General features: G+C 40.8%; 1 long non-coding RNA gene across 4 annotated transcripts in view; it reads right to left on the reverse strand.

The window, feature by feature from the left end:
• Nucleotides 1-4,151: 4,151 nt before the first annotated feature.
• LOC116965731 overlaps nucleotides 4,152-21,205 on the reverse strand; it is a 45,990-nt gene continuing 28,936 nt past the window's right edge. For all 4 annotated transcript variants that reach the window (XR_004409608.2, XR_004409604.2, XR_004409607.2 and 1 more), the window contains 2 exons: nucleotides 8,081-8,234; nucleotides 4,152-7,485 (listed from right to left, as the gene is read on the reverse strand). This is a non-coding gene — a long non-coding RNA (uncharacterized LOC116965731). The remainder of the gene's footprint in view (nucleotides 7,486-8,080; nucleotides 8,235-21,205) is intronic.

The raw sequence follows: 21,205 nt of genomic DNA on the forward strand, positions 1-21,205 counted from the left end.
GAAAATCAAAAGGAAATACTTTGTTTTCTCCTAAAACTATTTTGATTACTTTATTCTTCTTTTGTTCCAGTACTGTTGCTGCAAGTTTCCTTTAATACTAATTGGTCAGTTAAGACTAAATGTATCTTCTTCTCTCAGTCATACCCACTCTGAGTACTATGGAGAAGATCAGTTCTCTAGTTTTGACCGTCACACACCTCTCTTGCCATTCTTCCATTTGCTCTCCTCTCCTGTCCTGTTAAACATAAGTCACTTGCTTTCACTTTCAAAGACTTTCATGAGCTCCAGCTCCCTGACTGGTTTTTCCTCAGCATTGAAATCAGCTGCTATCCCCTTTGATCTTCTCATATACAAGAAGCTGCCTATACTCATCCACATAGCTTTTGCCTTGTTCTACTTCACCTTAAAAGGTGATCTCTTTGTGGTTGGTTGTTTTTTTTTTTTTTTTCTTTTCCCTGTGAGACCTGTAAAAGGTTGACAAAACCATGGAAACTGGTGTGCTGTGTCCAGTCTGGCTCTTTTTATGCACTGTCCCTTCTCTTAGGAAACTTTTAGGAGCGACAAAGATTACTTTTATTTCTGATTTTGAACAGGGCCCAGTTTAATATAGGTACTTAGGTTCCTAATTGCTATGGTAACACAAACAATAAGAAATAACAAAGAAATCAGGATCACTTCATTTGCTACATTGCAAATACTGAAATTCTGCATTTTCTGTCTATCTAGGCTGCAGACGCAGCATACTTGCCCAGTCTGACTTGTGGCACACAATAACCTTTAAAATAGAGACTTTCATTTTAATAGCATTCTGTTGCCTCCTCAGTAAGAAGACTTAACCTAGGATTTCTCTAGTCAAAGCCATACACATTTATGATTTAGGTTTCTCTCCCACTCCAAACTCTCATAGCTAAAATCCTCTGAGACTTGAATGATCTCATTTCAGGACATATCTGCAGTGAAGCATTTTTGACAGCTGGCTGGCTAATATCTCTACTTAATCTTTTAGAATAAATGGACTTACTCCTGTTTCAAAGAACAACAAACTCTTGGCAGGTCTTTTAGTCAAACTTTCTGAAGCCAGATATGTACATCTGACATGAATTAATTTCAATACCACAGCAGCTGATTAGCTAAATGTCTCCAGGTATTTTGAAAAATGCCCATTTTTGCACAGTATATATACACAGAATTGTGTATAATGCATTATACAGTATACACCACTTTTGAAGAGCAGATCATCTAAATAGCCAACTGACACTGGTGACTCACTATTATAAGCACTTTGCTAAGAACAGCTGAAGTGGCTACTGCCCTTGGTTGTTTCCCTTACTAGTCTTTAAGTTGTTGCAGCTCTTATCAGGAGTGGCTGTGCTGCATGTGCAGCAGCTCCTCAGACACCAACATTTACAGCTCTGTGTGTTAAACTGGTTATTAAACTGGCAACTCCAGATTGCTGTGACCTCTCAGGAGCCAGGGAAGTAACAGGAGAGGGGTGTGTAATGGCAGGGATGTGGGTGAATAAGATGTTCTGAAGGGTAAAGGAAAAAAGTGAGCAGAAATGTAAAGAGCGGTTACTATTTGGAATGTAAAAGGAAATGCAATAGATGCAGAGTTTGTGAAGAGATTTGAGAAAATATTTAAAATAATGAGACCAGTGTTTAGGGCAGATGCTTTTTGAAGTGTAATTTAGATTTGCAGATTAGTTTAGAGGAATTGGAGGAAGATGGCACAGAGTTTCTAGAAGGCTTGGTAAGCCAAGTTATGTGACAGACAAAACAGAATGAGTCAAAATCCAGGCAAGGGTCTTGAGGCAGTAAATATGAAAATGCCATAAAAATTCCTGAAACTGATGTAAAACTGCAGTGGCCCACTAGACTCTCTTCCAAGAAATGTGTAGAAAAGGACAGAACATTTTCCCTAATAATGAATTTGTAAAAGCATACTGCACCTTATTAACTCACGTTTCCCAAAATCCCACCCAGTTCTTTCCTGATGCTAAGTTAATTAGGTTGTTCTCTTCATGTCAGGGAGTAACATAATCACACATATGCTAACCAGGCTACCTTATCAGGGAAAACAAGTGTCAGAAGTGTTGTTAATCATGATACATGAGTTTTTGAGGAGTACAAAAGCCTTCTACAAATGGCAGAGTTTAATTCCATAGGCACTTCCACAGTCCGTTACTACCCAGCCAGGAAATGGGTAACCCACATTCGTGCTTGTTGCTTTTTAAGACAGGGAATGTGGAGATCCAGGGTAAGGCAGAAGGCCAGTTACATCTCTTGTTAAATCCTATTATTAAATGAGCTTGCTTTAAGGGCAAAGTTGATCCACAGACTACACTTTGCCTTACATTAATTTGACTACTTTCATATTTCCAGATTAACTGCAACACCAGAGAAGAAGAAGAGCAATGATTAAAATTTGAGCTTTTCTGAATTCTCTGCACTCCTAGCTACAGATACTCTCCTCTCCAGTGTTTGTTTTGAAATCCTGGAAAATACACTTTGTAAAAAGATCTCATTGCATGCCCAGGCACATCCAAACTTTCCACTTGTTCTCAGACATTGGACACCGGTACTATTCTCAGTTGGAAAAGGACATCAGGGTTGGACAAGGAAATGAGGTCTTGTAGCACAGTTCAGTGTTCATATTTCAGTCTCGTCATATACATGTGTTAATGTTATTATTTTATGCCCTATATTCTTTAATGGTACTATAATCAAGCGTGGCATTTTACAAATCTAATTAGGCAGAAATCCTGGCATGTGTTTTATTTTAGATTTATCTTCAATATGAAAAATACCAATAATTTGAGCTGAGGTCATCTAATCAGATAAACTTTGTGTTGGTGTATCCATAGTTCTTATGTCCTCTGCCCATTGTCTCCAGTGCTTCACAGTACCAACTGATTCTGATCTTGCTTACAAGCCAGTTTCTGCAGCTGCTGGCTTCTTCGTCCTCTGGAAGTACGTCATGATGTAGGAATACTCCTACTGGCTTTTGCTGGGCTTCTCACAGAGTAAGGTACATGTCCACATCAGAGTCTAGATCTGTCTTTCTGAGGACATGACTACATTATATCATGGAGTGACATTAACAGAGTGGTGTAGTCATATTCGGTTCAGTTTTGATGTCTGGCTTTATTACAGCCCTTGCAGAGAGTGCTTCTGTTGTTCCCAGGGACTTAGTCCTGGTTAGACCCTATGGACTACACTCTCCTGTAAATCAAGCTTAAAATTTTGCTTCTCTATGAAGGCACTACACTACAAAACGCAGGAAAGTGAATAAAGACTCTCCTTTTGTGTTGCTAACCAGGAAGTGACATGTAATGGTGAGAGCAAGTAAAAGGAGTATACATACTCATGTCTTTTTTTAATAATTTTCTTTTTGATTCCTGAGAGAAAACCAAGCAGAGGCTGCATAGAAGGTATTAGCAGCCAGTGACTGTGCTGGCCATTTCTGTTTCCATATGGCATATATGCCTTTTTTTTTTTTTTTTTTTTTTGGGGGGGGGGGGGTGGTGCGGGGCACAAGAGAAGAAATGCACCCACAGGATAAGCAGAAAAAGGTCCCAACAGTTTTATTTCAATTTTCTAATTGCTATCATATTGTGCTGTTAGCAGTAAACTGCAACTGCCAGCTGAAGCAGTGGGGAAAGCTGCTACAACTTCCATCTATGGCATGAGCCACTGTGCGCATCAGCATAGCAGGTACATCTGGGTGCTTTTTAGGATGGGTCAGAGAGGAAATTTTTTCACATTCTGTTGAACTGGTTCTGTATAAAGTTTTGGAAGTCTCTGCTCTGAACAGCCTGTTATGATTTAGTAGTAACAGAGTACATGTGTTTGGCATGTCCCCACATATTGTGTCTGCATTCAGTGTATTTACTCCTCTGTGCACTGAAGTTGCTTTTGGTGACTGATATCCTGAAAACCTCATATGGAGTCTGAGGAGCTCTCCAGTTCTTCTGATTTGCTGAGGGTTGGTGACTGATCTTAAGAGGCACCTGAGTTTACTAATGTAAATTTCAATCAGTTCCATGCCGATTCATCTGCTGGGACTCAGCAAAGGGAACGGTGCTGCACCTGAGCTTGGTGAGATTGGCTGGTACAGAGGGTGGTCATACAGAGCCACGACAACAGGCAGGAGGGTGTTAATCTGTTTTTATAGGTGGAGTCAGCATCTGCTGTATACATGTAAAGTCAATACTGCTGTACTTCCAGGTAAAAATTTAGTTAGTGTCTTAACTGAGCAAACTAAAAAAAAATTTTAACAATTCTGCAGTGTGCAGGCTGTTCATAGTAGGGAAAAGACCAGGCCAATCTCAGAAAAAGTAAACCTGTGCATGAAATCACATCTCAGTAAAGCCGACTCTTTGTGAGTGACAGCATAATGACTTGAGGATCTCTCTCTTACATTATAAGTATCAGCCTACTTTTTTTCTATTAGATAGTAAGATTTTCAGACCTTATTTAATTCCCTATAAAGGAAAGTGAGATGCTTGAAAAAGGTGGGATCTTGCTCTGTATCACATTAATTTAATGAAAAGGAGTGAAAGAAACAGTCCAGAATGACACCTGCATGTGAGGTTACTAAACAAGTTAAAACCCAGTGATTTGGTTCTTTGTTTGTAAAAACTCCGCTGGCACCAGCAAACTGCAATTTCCTCCTTGGGAAAACACACTCAGGTGCCAGGGAGATAGCGAGCATAAAAAGCTCAGTTTTACAGATAATTAATGTTTCATAACAGCTATCAGGTCTGACTTCCATGTGTTTTTTTAAACCAGACATTTAGCAACTGATTGGACGGTAAAGTATTTAAACATTGGCTACAAGTCTGGTTAATGTCCTGCTACCCAGGCAGTGGCTTCTGAAGTCCACTGAATATTGCTTTCGGTTGCCGATTCTGCCATTTCCAGTCAACAGAGAGAGTGCCAGCCATTGGTATAAATGTTCAGGTGGAGGGGTCTGAAGAGGATACCCATGCTTGATCCACGTTAGACAATGCAGCTCTACAAGAGCCCCTTCTCCATCCTCACACCACAGGCTGGTCACCCACCTGCGGAGAAGAGGAAGCCAGCAGGCAGCAGCCACGGAGGCAGCACCCACCCCTCGCAGAGCAGGAGAGCCGGAGCACAAAGTGAGACAGGCAACCCCTTGGCCATGGAGACTGCAGGTAACCTTGCTAAAAAGCAGCCTCCCACACTCAGGCGTATAACACACGTTCCTCGCGTAAATCCAAGCTACGACACCTGCGCTTCTCTAGCAGAAGACAGAGAGGACAAAGCACAGCAGAGGCCTTCTGTGATAGAACTCCCCAGATGCTCTGCTAAAGATGAGCAGATATGAAATCAACTTGGAGAGAAGAAGAAGGAAATATTAATATTCTGCCTTTTGGTCTCAGTATTCAAAGAGATTTTGGTTCCTGAACAAAACCACAGAATTACTTTAAGGTTCAGGTATTTTACTGCATATTTCAGCTACTCAGGTGAGAACAGTAATAAATGCTTCAATTAAAGCTGTCCAGTTGCTGAAGGTTACTTATATCTAGGCAAAAAAACCCAACCCTTGCTGCTGTACATGAAGATATGAGTTCAAATGTATACCAGTTTAGAACAATGGCTACTTGCCAAAATTTAGTCCAAATATTATTTTCAACACAAATACATTTTTCATTTAAAGTGGGATTTAACGTACACTGAAACAAGACCTGCTGAAGCATGCATTTATATAATGATTGACAGTGTAACTCTAACTAGTAAATAGCAGATTTTTCCCATGAAGACAAAATTCCAGTAAAGTCCTGCTCAGCCCAAAGCTAGGATGAGGATTTGGCTTAGGATATGGGATTGGGATAATGACGGTTTCATCACCCATTTCCAGCTGAATGGGTTTGATATCCACACCAGTGAAGCATAGCATTAGGGTTAGAGTTTGGGAAGCAAGGATCCTCATCGTTGGAGTAACATTGAAAACCTGCTCCACCCAAAGAGGTAGATGAAGATGGACTCAGGATGAAGTGGTACGTCATCATAAATTTTGAACAGGGAGGTTTATCATCTACTCTGTAGAAGGGTAGGGTTAGGGTTGAGTTTAGGGCTAGGGAAATCAAAGACCTCAGAGCTGAAATGCCAGCAACATCCTGCTCATCCCAGAGACCTAGGATGGCAGCTGGGCTCAGGACAGAGCTGTAGCTCCATGCACGTATGAAATCAGGAGCTGGTCTTATCTCCTGCAAGGAAAGCTGAGTTGTAAAGGTAGGTGATAGGTTAGTTATAGCTGAGTGCCACTGTATGATCCTTGGAGTAATGTTCAATTGACAAAAAATAAACTGTTCTTTCCAATATAGGCTACCTGTATTCTGCTATATATTCTACCTCTGAAAATAAAAAAATATTATTTTGTTTAAACAATATTTAAATGCAATTATAGTCTTTGGACATTACAGAATGAATCATATAAAAGAACATGCTGAAAAACATTTTGTAACAATCCAGAAAGAACAAAACACTACAGACAGTATTCTCTGCTGATTTGTACCAGATGATACATTATATATGTAAAAGTAAACACAATTAGACCTATTAACAGCAAAATAACATAATTGATTATTTATAAATAAGTGACTTTTACTTGTAGGCATGAGCAAACCAAAAAGCCATTGATAATTGCAGAAAACCTTTTCTATGGATGATGTCCCTTTTTCTTATTGGTTCTGTGCCTTTAACAACGTATTTTTAAGATTTCTTTGAGATACCAGCTGCTGAAGAAGCAGGGGAATGCCCCAATGTTCAAAAGCAACTTCATCATCCAGAGAACTGCATAATGAAAAAAAATAGGGTTGCCATGGTAAAATAGTATTTGTACACAAATAAATGCCCTGCGGTCAGTCTCTCCCTCAGATGACAGTACTTTTGCAGAACTTGGAAGAAAACAGAGGAGAAAGCCAAATATGAGGAGATGTGCAGAGATGGAAAATTGAAAAAAAAAGGAAGTGAGACAGAAGAAAAGGAAGATTTGTTGACTTCTGTTTAAAACCATTAGCTCCTACTTTTTAGGACTGAGGTGGATCTGTATGTGACATACCTTGCTGTAAAGTAGCTTTCCAGGGACTTCTTCATAAAACTGACACTAGGGTAATGAATTTCCCTGGCAGGGGCAAAATAACTGCCCAAAACAGTGCAGAAATTCTTCAGAGGAGAGTTGCCGTCTTTGAGAGAGGCCTCCAGGACTAGTTCAGCTGTGTCAGGAGCTTTTCTGTCTCCTGAGTCAGCAAAGAATTGTCAGACACCATGTCAGTATCGTATCCCTGGGCTTTGGAGTCCTACAGCTGGAAGTTTCTGCACCCACCTGGCTGCCAGGCTAGGATTTTGTGTGGGTTGAAGTCATGTAGTAATCCATCTCTCAGCTGGGTATCTCCTCCTGCCTTTGTCAGAACTTTCTCTTTGCCAGCATTGACAACATCTCTTCTCTTGAAACATGCTGAATAGAGCAAGGATATATATAGAGATAAAAAAGGAAAGACGTGTTCACAGCAGCAGCAGTTCCAGTTGCAACATCAAATAATAAGTATATGAGATTAAAAAAAAAAACAAACCAACAGACCAAACCAAACAAAAAAACCAACCAACCAACCCCAAAAAAAAAACCAACCACCACCACAAAACCAAGAAAACTGACATACATATGGTACTTTTGCCTCAAGGGGCTATAGCTGAAGTTTTACATATTTACATCCAAGTAAATAATACTCTATCTGACTGCAACTGCAAAGGAAATCAGGATATTTACTCTTGCTGGAGATTGCAGATTACCACAAAAAGTATAGCTTCACTTTTACAAACTTTCCCAATGAGGCAGCTCCAGCTGCTCCCCATTTTTCAGTTTGACACATACCATAAATGTACAGACCACAAGATAAATATATGTATAAAGCTGTACAGGCAGGTATTGCCACAGGGTTCCCCCCACGGCCTCTTCATGTTAAATGCCAGCATTTCAACAGATTGCATACAACAAAAAAAGATCTCTATAATGTATCGCTTACTTTGATTACAGGTCATAACTTGTTACTTACCTGATGAAAAACCTGAATGGCAGCTCCACAGTGTTCCTGCATATCCAACTGATCCTGACATTTGCCTTGTTTCATGGGGATAACTGGCCTTTTGTTTTGATCTGTGAACTTTGCGGCACTCAAGCAGTGTTTAAAATCTTTAAGGCAGCAGTTACTGCAATGGTATGAGAAAGGAAATTGTTGGAAGAAGAAAGGAGAAGGATGAAAGAGGTGGTTGGTTATTGTTTGGAATCATCCTTTTAATTCTTCAGCAAGAAGAAAGCATGCTAAACAACACAGATGTTTATATATTCAATGTTGTTTAAGCATTTAAGGCCTGCTTGGGGTTTCCTATCTTGATTTTATACTTCAGTCTAGTTCTTCCTGATTTACTTTGTGGTTGGTGTGAGGAGAGGGAGGCTTTCCAACCTGAAACGTTATGTAGCCCAAGTTAAGGGAGCACAGGATCCAAATAATGGATATATAACATCTTAAACCTTGGAGGTACAGAAAAATCCTTGTATGTTCTGGTCTTTAAAAGACAAGTTTCATGAAAGAGACGGCACTGTTTCATCATTCCTGAATCATTTTCCAACCAAAAAGCTTTGCCAATTTGAAAGTCTGCAAGGACAAAAAATATATCCCTCAGGTTAAAATATTTGTTCCCCAGGAATTATTAGAGGCAACTGTTGGACGTTATGAATTCTCCCTGCTTGGCAGAAGGAATGACTGAGTTACACCAATCATTGCTAAACAAAAAAAGACAGACCAAAAAAAAAAGTAAATCTAGAAACTTTAGAGGCTCTTCTTCCTGTTTTTAAAGCTAGCAAACAGATGAGGCTATTTCTTCTAAAGTTTTTCACTTAGACAAAAAAGAAAAGCCAAAATTACATCCCTTCTTGTGGCTGTGGTTTGCACTGTCAGCTGGTTTGATCAATGTCTGCAAACAATCTGTGTATGCACACTGGTCATCTCACACCAGGCCAAAATGATCAGATGTGCAAGTAGTGGTCTTTGCACTAAATGTTGCACTTAGTGGTAAACAAACAAATTTCAGTCGCCAGCAAAATGACAGATCCGTGGCTTCATTGCAACCATGCAGAGAGAAAAGCAGTGAGGATTACAGTAGATGGCAAGGTCCAAGGGGGAAAATGACTAATTAATGACACTGGGTATGAGATTACCACAGCAATGTGCTGTCGTGGACTGAGTAGCATGACTGGCTTACAATATATGGATATTTTTCTTTGAGTTCTGTTCTCACCTGTTTAGGAATATTCCATTTTTAGTTCTTGCATCATGACAAGACAGGTTCAATAACTAGCAAGCTACCAGATCCCCTATTTCCATCAGTTTCTAGACATCAGGTGTTACTCGATATTATGAGACACGTTGTGAGTCACACTAAATTTTGTGCCTCATCTGTCAGGCACAGTAGTACGTTAACAGCCTCTTTCTGTTGTTGGCCCAGTGTCTCTCTCAAGGCCAAAGCTCACAGTCAGATTCACGGTTATGATGTGCCAATTTCTGTAGCCAGCTAGGGAACAAACCAGAGTAAATGGTGAGGTACTCAGTTACAAGTGGGTCAACAAGAGTTGGTCTTCTGCAAAGCTCCAGAGCAGAGTTCCCAACCAGATTTGACAGCTGTCACCATGACATAGCAACAATTTCATCAGCTTCTCCAGACTGACTCTGAGCCATCTACTGCTCACCAGTGCTCCATCTTTTCCAAGCACTGGGGCACTTACTTCTTTGTCCAGACTTAGTGGCATGAAAAGGGACAGCTGAGCTCTGTTAGCACAGCAACCTTCATCTCCTGGTTAACTTTCTATTGAACTCCTTTATACTGATGTGAACTTTATTGAGGGTCTGGAAATCACCCCAACTGGCAAGTAACTGGTTGTTAATAATAATATGAATTGATAGAAGCTTTACCAGGCAGAATGGGAGGAGCACATGCTGGCAAATCTCACCAGAGAAAAGCAACATAGATCAGTACATTAGTCATTACAGAGAAAATAGTTGTTATGAGGACAAGGTGAATATTTTTTTTTGGCAAAATCCTACCTTCAGTAAAGATGAATTTTCAGGCTAAGCACTCGGTGTCATTGCAAAACCAGCTAGGCAATGTGGAGACCACTAATCTTCCTAGTTGGGTGATTCCCAAGCTAGGTTTACGGTATTGCTCTGGGAAATGCGGTATCTCAGTTCAGTGCTCTTTCTGTCTGATTTGAACTGGGATCTTCCACCTCCTGGAAGAGTGCCTTTGCCACTGGGACATACAGTATTTTGTATCTGAGTACTTCTCAGTCTGTCCTGGAGGATTTTCACCTTATGCAGAGAAAACATGACGTTTTGGGTGGGGGGACATAAGTGCAAATCACAGAATCATGGAATCATTCAGACTGGCAGGGATCACAGGAGGCCTCTGGCCCTTGACAAAGCAAGGGAGCTCTGAGCTCAGACTGGGTTGCTCTGCACTTTGTATAGTCAAGGCATAAAAACCTCCAAGAATGGAGATAATGCAACCTCTCTGAACCCCAGCTGCATTGCTTGGCTGTCCTCTTGGACTGATTTTTTTTGTTATGTCCAGTTGAATGTTGCCTGTTTCCATTTATGACCAATTTCTCTCACTTGGCAACCTCCTTGTGGGTACAAGGGCTGCTGTTGGGTGCCTCCAAAGCCATCCCTTCTCCTGGCTAAACCAGTTCCACTCCCATAATTTCTCCTCACAGGGGAAGAGCTCCAGCCTCTGGCTGTCTTCATCCACTTCTGCTGAAGTCACACCAGCTTATTGATATCTGTCCTGTACTGGAGGGGAGCACAGCTACACATAGTGCTCTGGACATGGTTGAACAAGTGCTGAGTAAAGGGACACTATACCCTCGGACGTGGGGTCTCTCCTACTTCCAGTGACCAGTAAGAATGATCTGAGGGAAGGTCTCTGTTCAAGACTGTGGGTTGGGTTCAAAAAGTGAGGATTTGAACTTCAGCCTGTCACCACTGGGTTACTGCACACAGAAAAGGTGTGGACACTCCCTTCTCCCCTGTTTTGCTTATCCAGCCTTCTGTTTCTGCTTTTCCTGCGCTTGTATAAAAATACTCCAAAGATATTAAATTTTGACTAAATCATTAATTTATTTTTGTAAAGAAAGGTTTTATATCAAACAGAAAACAAGTTCCCCTGTGCTTTCTGTGGGGATGGAATAATTTAAAAAATCAACCCATGGGAATCTGTCTTTGCCCACTCTGTGGAAAAGGGTTTGGTGACTGGAGACCTTGCTAAACAGCAGCCAGTGACTGTGAGACCCCAGAAGACCCCTAAAATTCATTCCTGATTCCTAGAAAACAGTAATGGAACTAAGTGCCATCACCCTTCAGGCTCCATTCCTCTTCCCATCCCCTCCATCTTTGGTAGTAATCTGTGCGAGAGCCTGGACTACACGTAGCTGTATGCTTGGAAAGCAGCTTCTGATCTTCTGCCATACCCTGCTGTGCACCTGCTTAATGTTCATAATTAATACTTACAATGTATAACTTAGCGCCTTTCATTAGACTAATGAAAGACTGGATCATGCTGTGCTGAAGTTCCTGTGAAATTAGTCAGGAAGTACCATGCAGTAATGCATGAATTTCCTGGAATTTATTTTAATCTGTTTATTACAAAAAAACATTCTTTAAACAAAGGTGCCTTGCAGCTGATGCTGCTATAATCTTAAATAACCCTTAAAATTGGGTCGTCAGCTGTGATTCCTCCGTGGAATTTCTCTATGAGTAAGCTCTTCTAAAGCTTAATGTGAAGTCTGGTTTGGAATATATCTAAATCACAGATTCACATCACAGAATTATGGGTTGGCAGGTACCCCTGCAGATCATCTAGTCCAAACTCCTGCTAAAGCAAGGTAAGCTACAGCAACTTTACCAGGACTGTTGTCCACTTGGGTTTTTAATATCTCTAAGAATGGAGACTGCAACACCTGCCTAAGAAACCTGCTCCAGTGTTTAACTCTTCAAACAATAATAAATATTTTTCTTCTGTTTCAGTGGAATTTCCCATGTTTCAGTTTGTGCCCGTGGCCTCTTGTCCTGTTACTGGCCACCACTAGGACAGTCTGACTCTGTCTTCTTTTTTCCCCCATCAGGTATTTGTATACACTAAACTCCACCATCTCATGTTCACTGCAGCCATGACTGCTCCCAGCACTCACATTTCCAACCAGTTTTTCTGTGGAAGTATCAGGAGCAACAGAACTTCTCCCCTCTTTGTCTCCTCAGTCACCCCTGTCAGGAGATTGTCATCAGTGCAGTCCAGAAAATTCCCGAATTGCTTCTGTTCTGCTGTATTAACCCTCCGGCAGATATCAGCATGGCTGAAGTCCCCCATGAGGGCCAGGGGACATGAAAGTGATTTTCCTGAGCACGTGCTCCGTAGCAGACACCTGGTACAACATGAACCATGTGTGTAAACCGTCCCGAGGCAGAACTCCACACGCTCCCGCTGCTCTCTCATACAAAGGGCAACTCCATCTCCGCACTTTCCCAGCCTGTCCTCCCTAAGGAGCCTGTATCCACCCACCACACCACTCCGGTCATGCGAGCTATCACAGCACATCACTGTGACTGCAGTGACACCATAGCGCTGCAACCGCACACAGACCTCTAATTCCCCCCGTTGGCTCCCCATGCTGCAATGGATAATTAAAGGGTAAAGGCTGCTTGCAGCTTAAATTATGAATTCCAAAAGAGAAGGTGAAAAAAAATCCTATTTTAACCTATACTTCATTCTTCCTATTTACAGAAAATATTTAGTATATATATAGAATAAAAACACCATAACCAATAAACAAACAGATGCGATTTTTCGTCCAGCTTAATCCAAAGACCTGTGGAAGCACTAGGCATTAGACAGAAACAGCAATTAATGCAAGGGAATATATTATTGAATACTATAGCCAATTATTTTTTTAATTTTGTCTAATAACCCCTTTTGGGGAAATCACTACACTTCAGTTTTACGTTACCTTGAAATAATACACCATGCTGAATTTTGTTTTGATGACAGACAGAAAAAGGTAGGGAGAAAGAAGACTCCATCTTTGCTCATGAGACAGCTGTAAGCCCAAGCAGCATTGCACCCTGTTGAGAGCCCATCCCAGTACTGGGAGCCGAGATACCCCAAAGACATGGTGACCTAGAGATGTGACACAGGGTCATGACACAGAGAGTGAGACCCTCCCATGTGGAGCAGAGAGCTAGTCACTTTGGGTAGAGGAACATGCTGCATTGCTCTTGGAAGGTGAAAGAAACAGCACACACCTGTGTTCACCAAACATATTTATGAAACATTTTGAACACGTGTGGGGTTTTACTATATACACAGTGGGTCTGTGATGTTGTAAGATTGCAAGGAACAGCCAGACTGAAGGAAAACTGTTAGAAAAAAGGAGAAATATGAAGTAGGAGGATGGGCAGGGAGCTCTACAGTTACAGGACCAAAGAGGAAGATGAGACTATCTGCACGAGGAAAGAAATCCAAGCACGTACTCCAGCTATTTTTTATGAGATAGAATCACATTTAGCAGCCTCATTTTCCACTGATACATTAATTGGCACATTGTGATGTTTGCAAAGAAACAGACTGGCTTTTGAAAAAATATGAATATTAAGATATTTCTGCCCTGATGGAAAAGATGCAACTTGCAAGAGAAACTTGTGCCACAACAGTAGCAACTATGAATAAAAGCAGATGGAGAATAATCCTGATCGGCACGTTTCCTACATACAACCAACAGAAGTCAAACTATCTTAGACACCCACAGGGGCCATTTAACAATGCCAAGTTATGAAAATCAACAGACCTTACTTATTTCTGCAGTGAAATAACTTCATGTTTACAGCCACTTAACCCATGCAAGCTTTTGCAAGCAACCTCACCTGGCAATTCAGTATATTTGCTATTGTGCTGCATCATTCCCTTTTCTGCTATTCTGTTAATTTTAAATATCATATCTCCGATTTTCACTTGAAAACTTGTCTTATGTATTTCATAATATATTATGATACCACTTCTAAATGGCAGTCACAGACATCTCTACAATTTAGAAATCAGTCTATAAAGCAAAATGTGAATGATTGGAGCTTTGTTTCATTGATGACCCTAGGAAGGAGGTATACACAGCATCACAGAACCACAGACTAGTTGAGATTAGAGGGGACCTCTGGAGGTCATCTCATCCAACCCCCCAGCTCAACCAGGGATGTCTACGGCCAGTTACACAGGGCCATGTCCAGATGGCTTTTGAATATCTCCAAGGATGGAGACTCCACAACCTCCCTGGGCAACCTTTGCCAGGGCTCAGTCACCTTCACAGTGAAAAAGTGTTTGTGATGTTCAGAGAGAACCTCTTGTTTCATCTGGTGCTCGTTGCCTCTTGCCCTGTCACTGGACATAACTGGAAAGAGCCTGCCTCCATCTTCTTTGCACCCTCCCTTCAGGTATTTACAGACATTAATAAGGCTTCTCTGAGCCTTCTCTTCCCCAGGCTGAAGAGTTACAGCTCTCTCAGCCTTTCCTCATAGGGCAGGTGCTCCAGTCCCTCCATCACCTCTGTGGCCCACTGCTGGACTTCCTCTGGTATGTCCGTGTCTCCCTGGTACTGGGGAGCCCAGAGCTGGACACAGCACTGCAGGTGTGGCCTCACCAGCGCTGAGGGGAGGGAAGGATCACCTCCCTCAGCCTGCGGGCAGCACTCCCCCAAGTGCAGCCCGCGATGCTGATGGCTTTTTTTTTTTTTTTGCCACAAGGACACATTGCTGGCTCATGGTCGTCTCAGGATCCACCAGGATCCCCAGGTCCTTTTCTGTGAAGCTGATTTCCATCTGGGCAGCCCCATAATGTACTGGTGCATAGTGTTGCTCCTCCCCGGTTGCAGAACTTTGTACTTCTTGTTGAACTTCATGAGGCTAAGCACCACAAAATACACCATGAAACAAAATACGTTTTGTTAATTCCGGTTCAGTAAAGCTCCCAATACAGATGGTAGGAAGGAAGCTAGCTTCTAGAAGAATTAATCTGCCTGCTTTATTTTTTACATGTACAGCTGAGGGCAAATCCCATGCTTAGATAAGCATGTTTATCATTTGTGACAAGAGTAGTTTAATTTGCAGTTTTCCATATGTTTAATAATGACAATACCTAGAAAATTCTAAGGTAAAGTTGTCTATTTTTATGCGGAGCTAATGTTTCTCTGGCTGAAGAGAGGAATCACTAGGTATACACATCACATATATTTTTAAGACTATATATCATGCAGTTCTGTAAGAACAAGATGTTTAAGTAGAGATTTTTCCCTCTTACTAGGCCAACTGTTACAGTTGAAAAAAATAAATTTTAATTGTCCTACCTGTGCCTGTAGACCACCACAGCTACAGCACCATTTCCTTTTCCACCTTCTTGCTGCAGCATCAGAATGGCCATTAGTGCAAGGGCCAAACTTGGCACCTTCACATTACAGGGATTCCTACTGATATTTTCTTTGGCTTTGATTATCATGGATTGACAAGTTTCATCTAGTATTTAAGATCTGAACAACCTCTAGATCACAAATGGTTAAAAAGGTTAAAAAAGAAAATCCCCTGTACCTTGTTAACACTGAAAGGTTTTAATAAAAGCTCACACAGCAAATTATGTTTTCAACTGTTCAGTAGTGAACTGAACTCACTATCAGAGGAACAGACTGTGGCTATTTTTTATAGGAGGTTCCTTACACATAGAGAGCCTTTAATACAGTTACTAAATGTTTGTAATCTGGAAAAGAGATCACTTAAAGTAGTTTCAGAGGGAAGCATAGCATTCTTATTATTATTGCAGGCATATCTGTGGAACTGAACACAACACTTTGTTACTTTGGTATGCAACTAAATGTAATTTACTTTCAAACTGTTTACGGTGTTTGGCACCTCTGTATCCAGTTATGTCTGCATTATAATTTCTAGGACAGTAAAGTTGCCCACTGCTAGAGAAAGTGATGTGACACTTGTGATATTTCTCCTTTATGTATCAATTTAAAGGTTTATATCAATAATGTCTTCATATCTCACAGTTACTTTTTAAAAAAATTAGATTAACTCTTTACTAGGTTCAGATAAATACTTTAAAAATTGAACTTATCTTTATGGGCAACAATTTTCATCTGCACTGATGAAAACAAAGATAATTACAAATTTAGGAGGGCCTAATTCTTCATGGATACTAACTTATATGCAGTCAACATTACAGATTTGGGGCCAACCACTGGCCATTTTGCTTTAATAAACACACTAGGACTTCATTTATTCTTGCTTACACCAGGCAGCCAAACAGCCACTCAAGTGAAATAGAAAGGCAAGAATCGGGACCCGAGTGAGGACTGCAGAAACTGACTCATAAGAAATTAGCTATAGCTGCATTTTCTTCCAGTGGTTATGAGGCCCTCCAGGCACAGGGTGGCAGGGGCCTCGAAGGCACGAGGTGTTAGCATTGAAGAACAGTCCTCACAGGTTCCTGTTCAAGACAAAGTCTCCAGAAAACACAGAGAAGGAATGCAAGGGGAAACACAAGAAAACCCAGGATAATGGTTTCAGTGTAACCCAAAACCCAAAGGAACAAACTTCCTTTAAAAATAAAAGGCTTAGATTAACTCCTTATGCTCTTCAGAGTACCTCCACATACCATTATGTCCTTACTAAAGATTATCTGCTCAGTCCATGAGGAATCATATGGTACACTCCTGCTGTGAATACAGGGATAGAAGACATGACACAGGGCCTGTGTTTGTATCAGGCTCTGAAGACAATGCATTTTACATCCCTAAAATGAGACCTTTTCTAGTCTTGGACTGACTATATATTGTGATGTTCTATTGGGTTATGTGTTAGTATATTAAAGGAGACACTGTGGTAGTTATTCACCATAGTAGTAGGCACTGTGAACACTTTCAGGCTCCAGTCATAATACGTGCAGAATCTGTAGAATCAGAGATAGAATGTCCAGTATCCCAAAGTAAGTAGTGAGTTAAAATAAAAGTGAACCATATTTAAAGCTATAATGCCATGCAAAGATTTTGACAAGTCTGAGCTGAGCTGAAAAGATCATGGCCAGTTTAGTACTTGGCATGGATGTGGCAGCAATAAAGTAAAATAGTTATTAAAAGCTACAGTGCATGTGCAAAGTGAGTGTATTTCTACTGAGACAAGCTGTCTCATTTTGAAGACGCCAGAAACTCAATGCCAAAGACATGTGTAAAACTATGCCAAAAAGGTATGCCATGATCAACAAAGTCTTCCTGCTTGGAGTCCTCAGATTCAGTCCTGCCAGGAGCTTTTCATTATTGCTGCAGACAGCTTCACACTAAACATGAGTGTGAAAGCAGCAGCTGTTCCTTTCTGCAGACATGTGGGAAACGTGGTACCCATCAGAAAATAATATCATTTTTGTATGAAGGACATTATGCAGAAAACACAACAAAACTCTGCATTGAAATAATCTGTGCCCAAGAACTACCTGTGCTAGTTTTCTTCAAATAGAGGAATTCCCAACCAATCACCAGAAGCAGAATCTTCTGTGGACAGAAGTGAAAGCATCTGGTTTTAAAGACAGAGATATAATAAATGAGTCTCCACAAATTTGTATAAATGTAAATCACATATAGAACCTAATTCTGATCTCCAGTATGCTCATGAAAACTAGGAGAAAGCCTCCCCAGGCTAGTGGTACTACATTCATGAGGAAGTTCAATTTAAGAAAATACAAGTACAATGGTGTAAAACAGCTGGTGACCATGAGGCTTGTTGAATTCAGACCACAAACTCATTCAGGCAGGAACTGCTTCTTTGTTTGTGGCTGGTGTCTTATTCCTTAATTGCCAGTGTTATTACCAAACGAGAGTAGAACGGAAAACTCTGATTTTTGCTAATTCAAAGCAAAACCAGAACTACATGAGTTTGTTAGAATTGGAAACTACAGTTTGACATGCATAAATACCAGAAACTCTATTACACTACGTCAAGCACTAGAGAGTCAGTCACGTTTGACTTTGCTATGGTCACACACTGTGTCCAATACTAACATTTTACACAATCTCCTGCTTCTAAAAAAAATAATTAGCCATTCATGTTTCTCTGTATACAGTTCAATGAAGGTTCAAAACCTCTTGATGAAAATAGATGAGAAAAACACCAGTGTTGCAATAAACATACTTCTGAAAATGTTGGCACAGGCAGAATTAAGTAGTCAGCCTACTTCAGTCTCTCTCATAGCAATATATTTCCCTGTTTTTTTGTGTAATATTCTCAGAATATTATTAACTAAATCTTTCCACTGATGGTTCCAGTGCACCAAAAATCCACACTGAATGTTATAACTACAAAATGAACATAGCAAAAAGCCAGAGAATAATACAATATTAATACCTAGTTAATTTCTATAATAGACATAAGGAGGAAAAAGTAAAAAGACAAAACAAAACAGGATCAGACATTGGTTTCAAAAGTCTGTAGTTAGTGGCTCAACTATGATCTCACTGAATGAAGAAACAGATTTTCTCTTGATATTTGTGGAAACAGGGAAGGGACTTGAGTCACCTAGAGATGCTGCAAACTGAATGATGTGTATCCTTGAAGACTATGGGGGAAGCAAAGAGAATGGTTACATTTTATTCTATGTTCACTGCTATTTGACACTAGATATAGAAAGTTAGTCTTAATAGCACCAAAAAGCTTCAGTCAGCCACCAGAGCATCCAAACACAGTAATAAAGATGCTTAGTAATTCTTTTCTCTGGCATCCAGTGGAGGTGATACTGAAATGACAGCAAAAAACAACAGAGGTCCTAACATAGGCACCCTGTGCTTAAAAAGCATTCCCTGAGCAGTGTGGTTGGGATTTGACTCCAAGAAAGATCCAAAGGACAATTAGGAAATAAATCCATAACAGTTATGAAAGGCATCTTACCTCAGCTCATCCTCAATATCACAGCAGAGGGTAAAGATTTCAAGTTTCAGAAGAGAAAAACAGACCAGTATTTTTTAAAATTATTATGTGAATAGGTTGTTTTCTTTACCCCAGTGTGCATTTTTTATTGAACAGGTTTAAGATTCAAATTTTATAATATACAGTAAAAAACTCATAGTGCTAGGTTAAAAATTCTCCTTTCTCTTGCAACAGCATGTAGATTCACATTCCAAGTATCACTTGAGCTGTAGGCAAAACAGCTGCTATTTCACTGGGGTTCAAACTTAAAACCAGTTCTTGTTCCTATACACACCACTTAAGTTTTCGTTGTGAATGGAAGGTGCACGCAAGAGGCAATGGGTCAAATTCTAGTCTCATCCAATCAGACATAAAAATAGCAAAACCCCATGAAATCATGGCAGGCAGAATAACACACAAAAGAAGCCAGGTCTTCCAGGCAGGAGCACTAATCTGTCTACAAAACAGCCTCGCACATTTTTCCTTTTGCCTTTCAGTCAGTCTGTGTACAGCTGTGACAACCATTTACCATTTCTGCCACTGCTTATCTTCAGGGCAACCATTTATCAGTACAAACAACCTCTGCCCTCTGTCTTCACCAGTTGCAATTGTGGATCTCCAGTCACCCCACTGTATTCGACTGGATCCTTGGCAACTCCCCTCCCCCTTAGGAGTGGTGTCCCAAAGACTGAGTTTTGATTTGCATTTGACAAGCATTCCTGTGTTAAAAGAATCTGCAGGGTGTTCACAGCTGAGGGCAAATTGCACACAAACCAGTCATTTGGAGCTAGTGACTATGCCAGCTCCAGACATAGATTTAACATTGTGGGTTTTACAAGACTTTGAAGCTAACCCTAGAACAATTGTCAGCATTTATAGTGGTGATTTCTAACATGCCACTGGGGATTGCTTCATAATCAAAAAGGAAAGAAAAAGAACCACAAAAGTAAAAGTCCTGCCAGAAAAGAAGTAGACCAAATCAGACAGATGGTTAAAATTAACTGAAAGGGCATCCAGATTTGTGATTTTCTTTTTCCTTAACAGCAATATCAACAAACAAGTTAAGAAAGCTCACAGTATTTCTTCAATTAACTGTTCAAACTCTTAGTCTCCTTGTATTCCATAGGTGATCTGTCAGCACCATCAGCTTCATCTCCCATAAAAACAGGGCAAGTGGGGGTAGGTGGAGATCTCACACTGTTCCAGAAACTTCTCCTTTTTACTAAGTAGCCTTTTTTTTTGTACACTAAAAACACAGATAACCCATGTTCTCCTTCTTTGATCATCCTTCCAGTGTGGAGTATTTTTAGGCATTAACCCTGCATCAGAGGATATGGATTATCTGTCCCTCTGTAATTTAAATACTGTTACACAAGAAAAGGAACAAAGGGGTCAAGCCAGTAACTAAAATAGCTGTTGCAGTATTAAGAAAAACTGGCTAACTCTTTTTGTCACAGAGTACCTCTTGGGAGATAATAGCAAAAGGCCAATTTTTCTACTCCAATTAAAAAGTGAAGAGAACAAAGAGAAGGAGGATTCAGCTACAGACCTGACTGTCTCCTATAATTATGGTCTAAAAATAGGAATGTTCTCTCTGGCAGGCTGGAGACGAATCAAGGATGTTACCTCATCCACCTACTCAGGGTCAGACCAAGGCAGAGCTACACGAGACCTGTGTCTAAACTTTGCGAGACCTCTGCCGTAGCAGTGATGACGTCCGCAGTCCCCGGCACCTGCTTGAGGGAGAGAGTCTGGAGCTCAGCCTGATGAGGACTGGATTTTATCCCGCCTGCCTGGGGCCAGCAGCCTACGGAACAGCACGGCTGTGCCCGCACCCCATGGCCGTCAGCCCGAGCCTGCTCTGTGCCATCCTTGTGGTCCCAATCATAGCTGCTATTTTTTGGTGGCAAATTACGCACAAAACCAAAAGGCAGAGTGCCACACTGCAGTATTACTGAAACATCACACTAATGATGTGTTTTTCCTGTCCTAGCAGAGGGCATAAAGGCATTCACTGACCTCCTGGGTTTACATGAGGTGAGAGAAGCCACATGTGGAGCAACATGTATTTGCACTGCCTGTTTGTAAAGATCCTGGGATTGAAATACCCTGCCAGCTCTGCCCAAGGTCCCCTTGCCC

Source organism: Tyto alba, unplaced genomic scaffold, assembly GCF_018691265.1.
Source record: "Tyto alba isolate M040663 unplaced genomic scaffold, T.alba_DEE_v4.0 Super-Scaffold_13, whole genome shotgun sequence".
NCBI classification, from domain to species: domain Eukaryota; kingdom Metazoa; phylum Chordata; class Aves; order Strigiformes; family Tytonidae; genus Tyto; species Tyto alba.